Here is a 16,950-nt window from a genome sequence, read left to right on the forward strand (position 1 = left end):
CCTCAAATAGAGCATTTAATATTACTCTCCTGGAGTTCCACTGTATCTGACGGTTTTATTAGAGATCTGATCAGTCCTGAAATATATTGTTTCCTAAAGATATGATTAGACATATATTTAGGGGAGAAAAGCAATGTAGGACCAAATATGTTCTACATTTATTTAACGGGCTTTATTTAAGAAACAGGGAAACACAGACACCTTACAGGGGGTGAGGTACTCAAATAAGGCTAGTTGCTAATAAATCATTTGTCTCTTCATTTATAAAATATTTTAAATATTTTTTTTCATTCCTCTGATTCGCAATGCTGTCCAAGTTAGGGTTCCAAGCATACAGAGTTCCCTCACTCTCCCTTAGACTGCTTCCTTCCACAACTGTCTTACCATTGTTTAGTTTGTCCGAACAATCCTCCACCCTCGTTTCAGCCCCATTCCTCCACCTATGCTCCCCCACACCAACATACACACACACACACACACACACACACACACACACACACACACACCTACCATTCCACCATCTGTTTACTGATATATGCTCAGTTCTATAGAACAGATTCTATTGCTCTGGGTCATTTGTGATTCTGTGCTTCTCTCCATCCTACATGTGAGAGAGAGCTCCATCTCTTGGCTGGCTTTACTCAGCATGACCCTCTCTAGCTCCAAACAGCAGCAAATCAATTACTCATATCTTACATACCAGTGGCATTCGCCATGTCTAAGTGCCATAGCTTCTTTATCTAGCCATGTATTCTGGGACAGCCAAATCGTTTTCAGATTTCGGCAATTGTGAGGAGTGTGAGCAATGAACACAGGAGTGCAAGTGTATTTTCAGAATAACTTTTTGGGCCACTGGTGCAGAAGCCAAAAAGTGGAGTCAACCTGTTCTTTGAAACCCCTCCTCTATCTTCTTCCTCTTCTGCCTTCCTCAGTTTACCTCCATAAGTACTGGGGATACCTTATTCCAAGATCCTGGCTGTCCTTGTCTGTTTGCATGGGTTGTCATGGTAACTATAACACTGTGATGGTGCTTGTTTGTAGGATTTTGGTAGGCACAGATATTTCAACGTTAATGAGTTGCAATGATAAACTAATGAGCTAGATTTCATAAAGAAGTCACAAGACCTTGTGGTCGTCCGCTGGGCTGAACAATGGAAGGGAACTTGCAGAGGACCATGGAACTGGCTGGGCTTTCCTTCTCATGTCAATCTCGCCTTGCCTTTGCTCTGCAAGATGCTGCGTGATCACCCGAGATTTGCTTTGCTTCTGCCAGTTTTTTCTCATGCTCCCTTACCCTCATCCACACTGTTAGCTGGCTACCTACCTAATTCTTAGATTTGTAGTATTTTGTTGGTGCTAGCACATTTGTTTTTATTGCTTAGTCAAATTCCGGTGTACGGATTTATCACAGTTTTCTTCTCCACTCACTCCTGGAGGAGTAGCAATTTGATTACTTCCAACTCGGGCAATGTTAAGTGAAACTGTGGTAAATATCCGCAGGAATGCTTGTGTGTGAAGAGACTTTCTCAACTCACCTAAAACTGTGATGACTGGAGTCTCTGGTAAAACAGGTTCAAAGAATGGGGGTAGAAGTCACATTCAGGGATACTCAAGTATTATTCCTGGCTCTGTGCTCAGGAATCACTCCTGGTGGTGCTCAGGGGACCATATGGGATGTCAGGGATTGAACCCAAGTCAGTCAGTCGTATGCAAGGAAAATACGCCACCCACTGTACTCTCTGCTCCAGCCACAAAACTGATTCACATTTGAAGAATCTGAACCGTCTGTGAATTTCCTGTACAACTTTGCCTTCCATTAGCAAAGAATACCACTTCCTGTAGTGTAGGATGACATTGGTTTGTCTTTCCCCCCTTTGCCACAAGGAGCTTAGCTTGTCACACCCATCAAGGTGCTCCTGAGTCACTCCCATCCCTTTGTTTAGCTGTAAATACTTCTCTATGCTCTTTCCCAAACATTTAATCAGCTTTTTCCCTTAATCTGACTCTGTACATTTGTAAGATCAGAACTTTCTAGGACACTGAACTTATGCTATAAGTTAATATTGCCTTTCTCCTCTCCTTATGTCTTTTGAATAATTTACTTTAAAGCAATGTGCTTTTTGTATAGACACAAGAAGACAATATTATGCTTTTGTAACTTGGAACTTAATTGGCTTTGAATATTATTCATTCCCGGGCATCTGCTTTCTCCACTTAAGCCTCAGATGCTCTCAGTTCCTAGCACCCCAAAGGCAGAGTCCTGACAAGGGACGGGACGGATCCAGGGCAAGAGGTGAGTTATGCGCTACCCTGGCATCGAGATGGGCCTGGCCAAAGTACCTAATTGAGCTTGATCATGGACAAATGCTGTCATGATCCAAAAGTAACGATGAAACTAGGACCCTGCTAGGGATAGGAAAAACTAATCTGGCCTGAGCACTGTAGTCTGAGATCGAGATGGCCCTAGGAGATTGATTCTATAAGCTTAATGCATTTCTTATTGTGTCCATACAAAATGATTAATATTATGAATGCTTACATGTTTGCTGGACCAGGAGATGAGAAACACACTCATGGGACTCCGCCCTTGGATGGATCCTCCTGCTGAAAGAGAATCTGTCCTAGAAGAAGCATCCCCTGAGGGAAAGGAAACTTACCCCTATGGATTGTGACCACACCTATTTGTAAACCCCAACCCCCTCATGCTGGGGGGATTTAACTAGGCTGTAAGAGTGGGTTGGGGGGCCAAATACGGGGGGAAAGATCAGAGAGAAATCCGAGCCGGGAGAGAAGCAGAGAGAGAGAATAAAATAAACTGATCGAGCAACCAGTTTGGCCTTCTTCTTTTCGTTGCCTGCCCTTGACCAATAGCTACACTTAGCCGTTCCAGAGCACCGAACATGGGCGGTGAGATAGAGCTGCCTGGAGAGCCCGTGGGTGTACACGCCCATTGGTGTGCTTTAGTTTTTTACACTGTAGCTTCCCACTTTCGTCAGTATTCACTGGGTATTAGTCATCCTAGTAAGTATGTAATGGCATTTCCTTGCATTCCAGTTTTCAATTTTGTCATAATGAAAAGGAGTAAGCATTTTTGGAAAAGTGTGTATGAACCTGATTATGTCCTTTGATGAGCTGTCTCACCAGATATTTGCCCACCTTTATGACTTTTTTTAAATTTTGTGTTTATATGTTCACTAAGAGATACTTCCTATATTCATAAAAGTAATTATGATGAATATGATTTATCACGAATAAGATTTCGATTTCATTAATACCTCTTCTGTATCTATTAATAATTGAATTTTCATAAACTTTAGTATTTTGGTGGGATAAGTTTTATGAACTCATTTTTAATCACTGCATCACTATAATACTGTCATCCCATTGTCCATCAATTTGCTCTAGTGGCACCAGTAGCGTCTCCATTCATCTCTGTCATGTGCTAGTGTAGCCAGATGGCGTATTGGGGGTTCTTTCAGGATCAGGGGAATGAGGACCATCATTGTTAATGTTTTTGGCATATCGAGTACACCACGGCTAGCATGCTAGGTTCTGCCAAGTTGCTAGGCTCTGCCCATTTAATATTTAGCACAGCAGTTAGGGCATTTGCCTTGCATGCAGCCAACCCAGGTTCAATTCCTGTTTCCCTCTCTGAGAACCTGCCAAACTACCGAGAGTATCCCACCTGCACGGCAGAGCCTGGCAAGCTACCCGTGGTATATTCAATATGCCAAAAACAGTAACAACAAGTCTCACAATGGAGACGTTACTTCTGCCCACTTGAGCAAATCGATGAACAGCAGTAGGACAGTGCTATTTAATATTTAAGTTAATATCAGACAAAATTTTTGCATATCTGAAAAATTTCTGACTTAATCATAAAATACAATATTTTCTTTAATGTAAGATTTGGCTTAGTCAATTTTCTTTGATTTTTGTATCTGTGTTTATGAGCGATCACTAACATTCTATCACTTATCCCGTTGCTCATCGAATTGTTCGAGTGGACACCAGCAATGACTCCATTACGAGATTTGTTGTTACTATTTTTGGCATATCAAATATGCCACGGGTAGCTTACCAGGCTCTTCCATGTGGGCTAGATACTCCTGGTAGTTTGCCAGGCTCTCCGAGAGGGGCGAAGGAATAAAGCCCAGGTCAGCCATGTGCAAGGCAAAAGCCCTACTTGCTGTGCTATCGCTCTAGCCTGTATATACACACACACACATATATATATATGTATATATATATATATTCGAAATGTGATGAGTCATGATGGCCAATAATATTTTTGCTTTTATATAAATGTTTATTTTCAGGTAATATAGTTTTATAGCCTAAGTTAGGAAGCATTCATTTTATTTTTATTCTATATTTTATTTAGCAGATTGAATGAAACTTTATTATTTCTTAAATGTTGAAAAAAATTGACAGTGATGTTATCTGAGCCTAATATTTCTATTATTGTAAGCATATAAATAATCAAATTTTTACATAAAAGTAGCCAACACTTATTATATTTCTCCTCTCCTAAACAGTATTGTTATTTTATCTATGTTATCAGAGGCATAATCTGCTCATAATGGTCTTTCCTGTGTGTATGTGATGAGTAATTAAAGTTCCTCGTATATTTCTGATGCTCATATTCATCAGATATGATTATATTTTGTTATTCGCTGTCCTGTATATGAATTCATCATATAAGTTTCTTTTCTAAAAGCCATGTTTTTGTTTTATGGTGAATTTCTGGTATTTTCTTATTTACATTGTATTGACTTGTGTTCTTTTTTTTTTTTTTTTTGGTCACACCTCGAGATGCACAAGGGTCACTTCTGGCTCTGCACTCATGAATTACCCCTGGCAGTGCTCAGGGGACCATATGGGATGCTGGGAATCGAACCCAGGTCGGCCAGGTGCAAGGCAAACGCCCTACCCACTATACTATCGCCCCAGCCCCTTGACTTGTGTTTTTACTTTTTATTTATTTTCTTCTTACTTTAGATTTTCTCTTTCTTTCTTGGATTTTCCAAAGTAGTATTTTTAACTGTTGATTCTTAGATTTTTTTGATATATGCAAACACTGATATTAAATTACCTTTAAGCATCTACAAATCACATTATTAGGATCTCAATGGCTGCTCCTCCCAGATAGGACTATAAAATGAGGCCCCTAGAACCATGCCACTGGACTCTGTGCCAGGCTGTTTTCACTAGGGTGCCCCCGAGGGGACAGGTGAGAACCCTCCCCGCCCAAGGAACCCAGCCCTGGCCACTGACCTCCACTTCCCAACCACCACCATCGTCCAGGTCGCTTTCCGGGCACATTATATGACACTTCCTACCCATTTCCCATAATTATCACGCCATATTTGATGGAGTTCAGACATATATATGATATATGACATATTATGATATATGATATATATATATCACTCGTATCACTTTATCACTTTTCATCCTGCTGATCTTCGATTTGCTCGAGTGGGCACCAGTAACGTCTCCATTTGTCCCTGTCGTGTGCGAGTGTAGCCTAATAATATCTGCTTGCTCCAGGAACAGGAAGAGCCTCAAATTATTCATTTAGTGTTTTGACGAAGAAGTCTGACCATCTCACTGGTGGGCAGTCACACACTCTTCTGATGTCCCTTGGAATCCGGTCGGTAACAGCTCTAGCCCAGTGGTCCTCTTTGAATCCCATTATGTGACTGGCTCATCTGATTTTTGACGACTTGGGAAACAAGCATCCCTGATTCTTGATTGTCGATGAAGGTCGGAACTCCAGATTCCTTATCTTACTTGAATGAGACATGATACTCCTAGCATAGCTCTTTCAATTCTTCTTTGGATACCCTAAAAGTGTTCTCATCCTGTTTCTGTAGGTCCCAGTTCTCTGAGGCATATGTTAGTGCAGGAAGAACGGTGGGATCAAAAATGATGTGCCCAGAGCCAGAAATTCTTCATCCTCTTAACCACAGTATATGAGAGGCTGGCAAGCTACCCGTGGCGTATTCAATATGCCAAAAACAGTAACGATAGGTCTTATCCCCCTAATTGTGAAAAAGCTTTCAATCGTTGGGAAAGACGAGTAAGGAGAGGCTGCTAAAATCTCAGGGCTGGGAGGAATAGAGACATTACTGGTGCCTGGTCGAGTAAATTGGCGAACAAGGGATGACAGTGATACAGTGATATCACATTAAAAGGGATATGTCTTATTTTATTTAAAGAATTTTAAATTTATCTTGAAAATTCTTCTTTGACCAACTGTTATTAAAAGTGTGTTTAATATTCAGATATATTGCTACTTCTTACTTATTCTATTTTTGATGTCTAGTATAATTCCATTTTGTTTTGTCAACATATATTTTATTTCTTTTATTCTTTTAAAACTTCCTTATGTTATGTTTGTGGCCCAGAATGTTCATGATCTTGGTGAATGGACCTGTGAACTCCAGAAAAAAGCCTGTTCTGTTTTAGAATGAGACAAATTATCCATATTTTAGTCCATGATGAATCAATTAAACATTCTGATTCAGAGAATATAGATCAGGGAAGTCAAATTCTATTGATGAAGGAGATCATAATTAAGATGAAATTATTATAATAATATAAAATTATGTGGCCGACCCGGGTTTGATTATTCCTTCCCTCTGGAAGACCCTGGCAAGCTACTGAGAGTTAGCTTGCATGGCAGACCCTGGCAAGCTCCCCATGAGGTATTCGATATGCCAACAGTAACAAGTATCACACTGGAGACGTTACTGGTGCCCGCCCGAGCAAATCCATTAGGAACAGGATGACAGTGATACAGTGAATATAAAATTATATGTTTAAACTAAAGTCTCCAGACAATTGAGGAATACAATAAAAGTATATTTAAAACAAATACATTTTGCTCTTTAATTTTTCTGCAGTTTTTATCAGTCTGAATTATTTAAAAACAATTAAAATGTTTTAAAAATTTTAATAGCAAGATTTGGATTACTAAGGCTCAATGTTTTCTCATGAACTCAATGATTTTCATAAAAGGGTCAACATAATGTATTATATTTTCATAATAATACTTAATTCTAAAATAAGTTTTTAAAAATATTTTCAAAATGAATACCATGTCATTACTTTTTTAAAAGATAATTATGTCGAGGGGGCCGGAGTGATAGCACAGTGGGTAGGGTGTTTGCCTTGCACAGGGCCAGCCTGGGTTCAATCCCGGCATCCCATATGGTCCCTTAAGCATTTCCAGGAGTAATTCCTGAGTGCAGAGCCAGAAGTAACCCTGGGCATCGCTGGGTGTGACCAAAAAGCAAATAATAATAATAATAATAATTATTATTATTATGTTTAGCAGACACAACATGTAATGAAAACTGTTCATTTATGACTGTATTGATTATTGGAATTTAAAACCAAAAATAAAAATATGTTTTTAAAAACAAATCTTAGAATCATAGTCTTTGGGACTGGATTGATAGCACAGCTGGTAGGGCATTTGCCTTGCACTAGATTGACCCAGGTTCGATTCCTCCATTGTTCTCAGAAAGCCTGGCAAGCTACTGAGTCTATCCTGCCTGCACGGCAGAGCCTGGCAAGCTACCCGTGGAGTATTCTGGAGTATTCAACAAGCCAAAAATAGTAACAACGAGTCTCACAATGGAGACGTTATTGGTGCCTGCTCGAACAAACTGGTGAACAAGGAGACAATAGTGCTACAATGCTACAGTCTTTAAAATCTAAACTTATTTATTTCCTTTAGCTGCTGATTATATGAGCAAATAGACTGCAGTACTTGACTAGGAATTGGAGAAAGTTCAAAAATATTCAAAGTAAATGCTTTTGTTGTTGTGGTTGTTGTTGTTTTCAGAGTCAGTTATAATTAGCGAGTACACCAAAGAATTCTTTCAGGAGCATCTTAAATAACTAAAACAAAATTTCTCTTAACTATACTCATGCTCACAGGTAGAATCTGCCTAAAGGTGTTTATCTGCTTGTCTTTAGTAATAATGAAAGAAAATTAAGGCTTTTTTTAACAGCATATAGTAACCTTCTGTTTCCTGATATGAGTGTGAAAGCATATGTACCTGCATATGGGAGTGGATTGGCAAGACTTTTCTGCTAAAGGCCAATATTACTGAAATGAGCTAGACTCTGTTCAGACTGGAAATGTAATAACAGTAGTAAGTACAGATTAATAATACAGGCTCTTAGCACACGCACCAGATAGAGAAATTGCTTCTTTATGCTTGCTTATTTGTTAGCTGTCTTCTGCTTTTGGCGTTTTCTTTACAGCTATAAATACACATGCTCAGTGCTTATCTCGATTACTAATTTTTCATCCAAATAACACCTGTATTAAACATACCTGGATTCTCCGAAACAGATTTCTTCCTAAACCCTACATAGTTTTGAGAGGAACTGGAAATAAGATGGATAAGTGGTCTCCCCTCAAAACATGTTGTTCCATGAAGTACACTGAGGTACGAGAGAGAAAAGTTCTGCTTTCTGACACAGTTCAAGTAATAGTGAATGCCTGTTCCCAGATCACCCAGCGCTCCCCACTGGTTACATCAAGTTGAGTGTGGGTGCATGCATCTGTGTGTGTGTGTGTGTGTGTGTGTGTGTGTGTGTGTGTGTGTCTTATATGTCTCCTAGATACGGTTGCCCTGGTTACAAGGTAAATTCATTTGCTGGTGGTTACAAGGTAGCTGTAGAAGAGCATTTAAATATAGCGGGAGTCTTTATGCACTGGACAGAAGTCAAACCCCCATGTCCTGTTCACAGGGCACAAAGGTAAGGTATTTTATGAGATTAGCATGGGAGTGGCTTAATAGGTTGTGGGTTAGAGACAACTCCAGTCTTTTAGATAACACAGACATATTTTCCAAGATCAATATACAAATTTTTATCCTAACATGTAGTTTATGAGATTTATTTTCACTTACAGTGGGCAGCAGGATATGCACATCAGCCAACCATCCCAAACCAGAAGAATGGATAAGGCAGCTGTGACACGTACACACAGAACACCGTGAAGCTTTCAGGGAAGACAAAATCGGGCTGGAGCTCTAGTACAGCAGGTTGGTGTTTGCCTCATAAGCTGATCCCCAGCACCCCACGTGGTCCCCATGCCTCACCAGGAGCAATCCCTGATTACACAGCCAGAGATAAGAACTGAGCACCATGAAGTGTGGCACAAGGAAAACAAAGAAAAGAAAAGATGAAAACATTTAATTCACTAATTGTGAATGAAATGGATAGATTCGTGTTAAAGGAAGTAAGTTGGAGAGAGTTAAACAAGTACCACATATTAAAAATTAGAGGGGTATTCCAAAAGGGCTGAACCAGTTGACATTCCCACCAGCAGTGAAGGGTCCCTTTCTCCCCACATCCTCACCAACGGTGGTTGCATTTATTCTTTTGGATGTGTGCCAGACTCTGTGGTATTAGGTGGTATCTCATAATAGTTTTGATCTGCATCTTCCTGATGATTAGTGATTTAGAATACTTTTTCATGTGCCTTTTGGCCATTCGTATTTCTTCCTTGGGAAATTTTTTTTTCATTTCTTCACCCCATTTTCTGATGGGGTTGGATGTTTTCTTCTTGTAGAGTTCAACCGGTGCCTTATATACCCTTGATATCAACCCTTCATCAGATGGGTAGTGGGTGAATATCCTTTCCCATTCTGTAGATTGTCTTTGTTGTCACTTCTCAAAAAATTAGAAATTGAGCTCCCATTTGACCCGGCAATACCACTTCTGGGAATATATCCTGGAGAAGCAAAAAAGTATAGTCGAAATGACATCTGCACTTATGTGTTCATCGCAGCACTATTTACAATAGCCAGAATCTGGAAAAAAAACAGAGTGCCAGAAAACAGATGACTGGTTAAAGAAACTTTGGTACATTGACACAATGGAATACTATGCAGCTGTTAGAAAAGATGAAGTCATGAACTTTACATATAAGTGGATCAACAGGGAAAGTATCATGCTAAGTGAAATGAGTCAGAAAGAGAGAGACAGACATAGAAAGATTGCACTCATTGATTCAATGATTGTGGAATATGAAATAACAGAATGGGAGACTAACACCCAAGAATAGTAGAAATAATTACCAGGAGATTTGATCCATGGTTTGGAAGCCGCCTCACATGCTGGGGGAGAGGGCAGCTCAGATAGAGAAGGGAGCACCAAGTAAGATGTAGTTGGAGAACCCGCTCAGGAAGGGAGAAGCGTGCTAAAAGTAGACTAGAGATTGAAAACAATGGCCACTTGATGCCCCTATTGCAAACCACAACACCCAAAAGGAGAGAGAGAACAAAAGGCAGGGTGGGGTGGGGGGTATAAGACTGGGGGGTGGGGGGATACTGGGATCATCAGTGGTGGAGAATAGGCACTGGTGGAGGGATGGGTTCTTGAACATTGTATGATGGAAACACTAGAACAAAAGTGTGTAAATCTGTAACTGTATCCTCACAATGATTCACTAATTCAAAAAATAATAATACTATTAAACTGTAATAATGTTAAAAATTAGAGGGGTAAGAATATATGGGATGAAGGTGGATTCAAAGGTGAGATGAGAACAGTGGTGGAAGGTCATAGACACTTTGGTGGAGATGAGGCGCAGTAAGTTTGTACACCAACACCAGAAACATTAGCACTACTGTACTTGCACTATCTAAACTATAGTAAAATTATTATATGGGGGAACTCTGTATTATACATTTATTCTAACTTGAGCTTCAGACAATGCAATATTCCAACGCCAATCACATCACCAGCATCAACCCTCCCTCGACCAGTTTTCCCAGTTTCCCTCCCATCCTCTCAGCTTACTTTCTCAACAGGTATATTTGTAAGTTTTGTTGTGCTTTGGGCCACATTACTTCAGTTTTGTTGGTTGTTGATTCAGATGTATAGGTGTACTTCCACTATGCATAGGTGTACACCATCACCGTGTCTGAGCCCCCTGCCCCATTACCTCCGTCCCCTTCTAACTCTATGCACTCTTGGTTACCTTATTTCCCTGCACTCAGTTCTACAGTCTAGGGCCAGGTTTTATACTTTGATACCTTGACTTACTGTGTATTACTTTCTTTTTTCACATTCATAATCCTAGAATTTATTTAAAAATTCTCCTATACAGAGAAGAAAAACTTCCATACAGTTGGTGCTAATGCAAATTGGGCCATCATTATAGAAAGCAGTCTAACTATGCTTCAAAAAAAAAAAAAAAAACGAAAACAGAAATTCTATGTGAGCCAGTCACTCTGCTTCTTAGTATTTACCCGATAAACACAGAAACACAAAGAGATCACGTACCACCACGTTTATTGCGTTTTTCTTTCAAACAGCCAAGTATTAGAAACAATCTCCTTTGGCAGATGGATGAAGAGAATGTCATACAGAACTACAGAGACATTGCGGGCACCGCTGTCCACGCCCATGGACAGGAGGCACTCACTGATGGCCATGCCCAACTCAATTCCCCACCACGTAATGTCTTTGGAACACTTCCACGACTGATCCCTGAGCCCAGGTCCTGGAATCAGGCCTAAGCTCTGCCTTAGTTTGACTATGAAGATTACACATACAATGGAATACTGTTCAACTCTTTTTAAGAAAGATGACGAAATCCTGTCATTTGCAAATGGGCTGTTAGTTTTATGATCCATGAAGTAAACCAAAGGAGAAAGGCAGATATAGCATGACTTCACTCATGTGTGGTCTTCGGAGAAAACAGATAAATCAACGGACAAAAGATCTTAAAAAAAGAAAGTGAAAATGAACAATCACATGCGGTTGTCAAACTCATTTGGCATTCTGCCTCCTTTATAGAAAAGAACAAAATCACTCAGCGCCCTGCTGGAAATCTCCCTTCCTTATGTGACTAAGCAGAGTGTCTTCCAGTTACACACAAAGGCGTTCCCATTGACCTTCCTTCCAGCACCAGCCTCCTCCCCCACAGAATTACCCACCTAAGGGAAACACCGAAGACTTAATACGGATCAGTGGCTACTAAAGGAGAAGTGGTTGGGTAGATTGTGACAAAGAGAGAAATTGTTTGGTGACAGAATTGGATTTGGGGGAAAGCTTAGTTTGATGATGAAATCATGTGAATTTATGACAAACACCTATAACTTACATGACCATGTCACATAATGTAGCTAAAGATATAGAGACGTAACGGGGATGGGAGGTGGCACCAGCTGAGCTGTGCTGGCCGTGCTTGCTAGGGACCCTTGTTTGATCCCTGGCACCCAACATCCTGAGTACTACTGAGTGTGGTCTTCATGGCACTTTCCTGGCCCACCTGGGGTTGCAAAGAGCACTGAGAGCTGCCTGTAGCCCCTCCGTCATGGGGTAGACCAATACAATAAAATAGCCACGCTAAATTTATTTTGTGGGGGCCACACCACTGATGCTCAGGGGGTGACTCCTGACTGTGTGCTCAGAAATTACTCCTGAGGGTACTGGGGACCATATGGGATGCTATGACTGAACCGGGTCCTCTGCATGTAAGGCAAATGTCCTTTCCACTGTGCTATTGCTCTCGCCCCAACACACTACATTCTTCAGCTTCCCTTCAGTTACAAATCCAAATCAATACAACAAAGCCTTACGGACAATTCTTCCTTACCTCAGAGGAAAGATGCATTCATAATTATCTTCACTTTGTTATCTTGTTCCCCTGACATCTGTTTTGGTGTGTGATGTGAAATGCAACTCCATTTTGAATGCCACTGTTCAAAATTTATAAACACAGGACTGAAAAGGGAAATGGCAGTAATAGAAAGTGGGAGTCCATTGGAAAGGGATTTTTATTTGGATTATGATTTCGCAGCAAATAGATGGCAACATATAGGACGGAGAGAGCTAAAGACGCACCCCTGGGAGAAAGCTTTCCCCCACTCTGAACTAGGAAGAGGAAGAGTCATTATCAGACTCTGGGCAAACTCTGTATTTGTATAAAGAAGGACCTTTGGACAGCAGTGTTTGTGGAGAGAGGGTCACTCTACAAGCTTGGCCCAAGTCCACTCTACAGCTTGTCAGAGAGAAATGTGGTCAATGAAAATCATTGCCATTTTCATATTAACATCTGTCATCTGCAGAGTTTCTTTTTACTGGGGGCAAGATGGTTCACTTGACACCATTGTAGAGATGAATTTTATGAACACAGAGTACTTGCAGAGATGGTCCCAGAATGAGTCCAAAGGGCAAATTAACTAGCACAGATTGTAAAGGATTTCTAGGCAAACTTTCAGACATTGGGAGAGAATTGTATATTGCAACAATAAATGATCAATATTTACTCGAAGAATGACCAATACAACTGGACTGTATGAAATGAAGTCTCTTAAACATCTGAATGTGTAAAACATGCAGTAGGATCCAGTTAATAAAATAGAAGAGCTTAATTGTATATCCAGCCATTAATATGTTTTGACAGAGCACTGAGGGATATTTGCAAGAATCACATTTGAAAATTATGGATCAGTGCTAGAGATGTGAAAAGTTAATTACAAAGTGTTTAAAACATAGGACTTAGTGTTTACTATATCAGTGTGGTGGTGGAGGAAAGAAAAATAAGCATTTTTGAGTGATAGTTACAGGTTTGCTCTTTTTGGTAGTCATAGAGGAAATTGAATATAAAATTTTGAGAGAAGGCTCTGTGGGCTACACTCAGGTCTTAGACTTGGCTCAAGAGAGGTGAGAATCAGTGCACAAGTCTCTAGCGGACTTATTATAAAGAAATGTCACCAGAGGGTCAGGTGTCTGCAGAGCATGGGGTTTTGAAAACCTGGTGGATGATTAAAAACCTTCAACATAATGCTAAATTTGGTGTGATTTGTTTCTTATAATATTTCTTTAATATTTGTTTAATATTTGTTTTTAATAATTATATTTAGTTTATATATATTTATATATAGTTTTCCTCCCTGCCCCAAGCAGAACCCTGGCAGTTCAAGACCTCTGGGACACAGCCACAGCCATGCTCAAGGCCACTCCCCACACGTTCAGACGAGCCTCATATATGAAGGAACCATGAGAGCAACCCAGGTGTGCAGGACCTGGACCAAGATCTCCAAGTCTGCTCAGATACAGACTGGGCCTCTTTCACCCAGATTTCCCATTTTCCAGGAGATAGACAGTCATGCCCAGAAACTGCCCCTGGTGCCATGTAACCCCATCAACGGCCAACATCCAGAGACTGTAAAACCAAGGTCCCAGAAGCTGATAGCCTAGTTGTCCCTCTGGAGAATCTGCAAAGCTACCAAGTGTGTACTGCCCACTCAGGAGAGCCTGGCAAGCTCCATGTGGTGTATTCATATGCCAAATACAATAACAATGATGGGTCTCATTCTCCTGACCTTGAAGAGCCTACAATGCGGCACTGTTGGGAAAGACGAGTAAAAAGAAGCTGCTAAAATCTCAGGACTAGGATGAATGGAGACGTTACTGGGCCTGCACGAGCAAATCATTGATCAATGGGATGACAGTGACAGCAACAATTATATTATTTATTACTAATAATATCAATATTATTAATCATTAATTGATTATTATTTTTTCACTATATCATTGTATCACTGTCATCCCATTGTTCGTCGATTTGCTCAAGCAGGCACCAGTAATGTCTCCATTGTGAGACATGTTGTTACTGTTTTTGGCATAGCCAATACATCACAGGTAGTTTGCCAGGCACTGCCATGTGGGTGCAATACTCTCAGAAGCTTGCTGGGCTCTCTTAGAAGGATGGAGGAATCAAACAGGGCCGGCCCCATGCAAGACAATCACCCTACCTGCTGAGCTATCACTCCAGTCCTATTATTATTTACTATTTATGAAATATTTCAATATTTAAAACGCATCATGTCTTTTTAGCTAGCATCGATAGAGTAATGTATTCCTGGACACATTACTTATTATGTTATTCTTATTCTAGTCATCTTAAGAAATGTGATTAGGGTACAATATAGTCTTATTTATTGATTGGTATTTCTAGAGCTTATTTTCATTGTGATTGTTAGATCTTGAAAATTATTGTTTTTGTAACATTTGGAAAACAGTATATCTGTTTTATTTTCATATCTCTGAATTTTTTCTGGTTATTAAAATTGTACACACATACACATATAACTAGGCTACTTGGACTTACTTCATAGTTGAATGGAATTATTAGTTTTCTACTCAGGGATGTGGGTGTTGATATATTCTTTTTTCTGTGTTTTACTTTTTAGGTAGTTGCTTTATTTTGAAAGCCACGGGGTATTGTTTTCTTTAAGTTTGTATTTTGTTTCTCAGCAATATCGGCGGATGCTAAGTTATAGTATAGAGAAGTAGCAATTTTTACTTCCAAAAGTTTAATACAACATTTATCATGTTTTCTAAGGCCTGCACTTGATATACTCATCAGTTATGAGGATTTAGCAGCATATAGGTGTCAGTGCTAATATTTTTGTTTTATTTTTGTGCTAGTTGTATCACTGGCGTGAGCTCCAGTTGGTTTAACTTTTCCCTTATTACAGGACACATTTTCTTGCTTTTTCACATTTCAGGATTTTTTCATTCAATTATATTTGTTCAAGTTGTTGAGTTCCGGATAACTTTTGTATTTTGTTTCTTTGTGTTTCAGGCTACCAGGGATGTAGGGGATCTAACCCAGCTTCCTCACACTATGCCCAGCTAGTTCAGCTTTTTCTGACTCTGACCCAGATGTTATTCACAGGTAAGGAAACCTGGAAACAATTTGTTCCCTGTAAATCTTACCTGGATGCCTCTAGATGGAGTAGGCAGTGTTTTCCTCTGGGGTTTATTATCCCCCCAAGGAAACCCAGGAATTAGCTGTTACCAATCTGATTGGTGATGGTAGGGAAGGTTTCCATTTAGTGTTGGCTCGAGATATCATTTCTTATCTTTCTTTATAAGTGGTTCTTCAGTTTTATTTTATTTTATTTTATTTCCTTCCTCTTCTTATTCAATCCATTGAATAACAGTGAGATACACAGTTTCAAAATTGTTCATGTTGGGTTTCAGTTTTCCTCTTGCCTTCCCCTTCACCTGCATTTATGCAGGAACTACTCTTTCCTGTCTCTATCTCTCTGCCTTTGTCTCTGCCTCTCTGTCTCTCTCTGTCTCTCTTTCTCTCTAAATCTTTCTCAGTCTCTGTCTCTCTCCATACTCCCCCCTCTTCTCAACAATGCAAGGATTTCCATTCTTGCTTACTGCTCTAAGAACTTTAATAAGTCTAATCTTGGGCAATTATTACCATCCCGTAGCACCAACAGGAGTAATGCCCTAATGTAAGAACCAGGAATAAACTCTGAGAACCACCAGGTATGACCCCAAAACCTAATAAACAAAAAAGAAAAAGAAAATAAAATTGGACAATTGCAAAACTCACTTTATTTGTTTATTGCCTCCCAAAGAGCACAAAATTTAACAACTCAATACGTACCTGGCAGGGTAGATACCATGATCACGAGGTGCTTTTCCCAGGAAAGGATTATTCATTGCACTTGATGTGGTAACCCCTGAGATTTCCCAAAATGTAGAGTTCTCAAATGCATAATTTGTGGTAGTAGAAGACTGCATTTATTCTTTCCTTTGAAAAAAATTAATTAAAAAAATAACTCAATGGTCATCAAAAAGTTGTGTTTCATACTTTAAGTTTTTTAGGTGTTTTATGTCACGGAATAAAGTATGGAAACAGAAATTTATGTTAAGCAATAATTAAAAATTTTGTTACTAAAATATATCAATTCATAGAGGTATGATAGTCTAAATAATCTTCAAGATAATTTACTAAAGACTAATTTCATGCTTAATGAAGTCTCTAATAATTAGGTTAGCATATTATATTGAAGTTGTACATTGAGTAGAAGCATAATTACTACTTAAAGATTAAAGTAGATTTATTTTGTTCAGCATTGGGGAAAACAAGAATGTTTT

The 16,950-nt window shown here is 39.5% G+C and overlaps 1 non-coding gene across 1 annotated transcript; it reads left to right on the forward strand.

Annotated features, from left to right (window-relative positions):
• The first annotated feature begins 16,448 nt into the window (after positions 1–16,448).
• LOC129406713 (U1 spliceosomal RNA) lies at positions 16,449–16,608 on the forward strand. The gene has a single exon (XR_008631186.1). It is a non-coding gene; the product is annotated as a U1 spliceosomal RNA (small nuclear RNA).
• The last annotated feature ends 342 nt before the right edge of the window (positions 16,609–16,950 follow it).

The sequence above is a fragment of the Sorex araneus genome, chromosome 7 (assembly GCF_027595985.1).
Source record: "Sorex araneus isolate mSorAra2 chromosome 7, mSorAra2.pri, whole genome shotgun sequence".
In the NCBI taxonomy this organism is placed as follows: domain Eukaryota; kingdom Metazoa; phylum Chordata; class Mammalia; order Eulipotyphla; family Soricidae; genus Sorex; species Sorex araneus.